The sequence below is a fragment of the Myotis brandtii genome, unplaced genomic scaffold (genome assembly GCF_000412655.1).
Source record: "Myotis brandtii unplaced genomic scaffold, ASM41265v1 scaffold191, whole genome shotgun sequence".
Lineage (NCBI taxonomy): Eukaryota > Metazoa > Chordata > Mammalia > Chiroptera > Vespertilionidae > Myotis > Myotis brandtii.
The window spans coordinates 3,167,366-3,169,100 of NW_005357115.1; positions in this window are offsets into that span (position 1 = coordinate 3,167,366).

Below are 1,735 nucleotides of genomic sequence, written 5' to 3' on the forward strand. Positions count from 1 at the left end.
TGTCAGGCGCGGGCGCTCCGCTGGAAGAGAACCCTTGGTTTTGTAGAGGAAAGACACGGAGCCCCGATAGCTGTGCCCACGTTAAGCCAGGGGCAGAACCTGGACCGTGGCCGCTTCCCAGTACACACCCCAGGTCCCAGTCCTGGGTCGGGGTCCCCTTGCGGAGGGACTCCTGGGTTTCTCCGCTTCCACGCTCTACTTCTTGAAGACAGAGGCCAGTGCAGAGGGCCCCAAGCTTGGGGGGAGGGTCCCAAACTTGAGGCGGAGGTCCGGGAGCTCTTAGGGCCCCGCTTCTGACTGGAGCTAGAGTGTTGAGCACCAGGAAAATGACCCCAAGCCAGGACACGGGACAGCAGTCATCCCTGACTCAGGATCCCAACGGCGGTCATAGGGTCCCCTTTCTTGATGGAATCTGAACCCCACTTCTCTCACGTTCCAAACAGTGGCTTTGAAGATGGGGTGGGACAGCAATGGGGTTGGGTAGGGCTAGAAAGAGACCTTATGTCCAGCTTGATTCTCGGAGACGATCCCCACCCTTTTCCCCATCCAGAAACCACTGGAGGGACTTGAGGGGGTTGGATAGTAGGCCAGAAAGTGCACAGCCCTTCCCCAAAGTGGCCCTGGGATTCTCCAGGCCTTAAAGTGGGCCCTTGAACCATCGGAGATGCCTCAAGGTCTTAGATCAGTGCTCAGGGGACAGGCTGAGGGCCGGAAGGTTTGAGGGTCACATTATCTGAGCAAACGTGGCTAAGAGGCTGAAAGATGGAAAAGGCTAGATGCCCAGGTTTCTATTAAATGGGACTCTGTCTCTCCTGTTCACTGGGGCAGGGGGGAAGGTGAGAAACCCCCTCCCCTTGTTCCCTCCAGGATAGAGTAAGAGAGTGGGCCTCTCACAGTCCCAGCACTGCCCTAACACAGCCACTTCCTCCTCTCCCCCAGGTCTCTGTCCTTGAGTCGGCCCTAGGATTAGACAAACTGTTCCCTTTGCACATGTCTGAGCAGCCTGAGAGGGGAATCCCTGACTGCTCTTGGCCCACTGAACTAGGGTGTGTACAAACTCCACAGTGGAGGAACCTCGCCCACACCTTCCACCTCCTAGCCCGTTCAAACTAACCTTTCTGCACCCGGCAGAACTGATCAGAAACCCAGGATTCCTTCCTCCTTTCCTCAGGAGTGAGATGGACCCCAGGCCTAGATGGGCATTGCAGAATAGGGTAGCCAGGCTCTCAGCTGTGTATAGTCCTGCTGCCTCCCAGTCTCCCCAGGCTTCCCCAGCCCTGATCGGACACTTGTGACCGAGTTCTGGGCTCTGAACTGGTTGCTGGAGGTCAGGCAGAGCCAACAATTGTGGGTGGTTGTGCCTGGTTGCATGGCTGACACTGTGTCTGGAGCTTAAGGGAGTGAGCGACTGGTTACGTGGCCATTCTAACTGAGAGGATCTTGTTGTCTTTGCTTCTAAGGGGCTCCTGGAAAGCCCCTATTTTTTGGAAACCCTGGGTGTCAGCCAGATTATGAGTCAGTGGAGGTCTTTAGTGACTTAGCAGGACATTAGTGTTAATTGCTCAATACACACCACACACACACACACACACACACACACACACACACACATACACATACACACCCCTTTGGACAGGTTATAAGTTTTATGTGCTTTCCTGTCTCTTAGGGAACTTCTCACTTATCCTCGCAAACTTCCAGACAAGCATCCAACTGACAACCCCTCTCCCCCCTC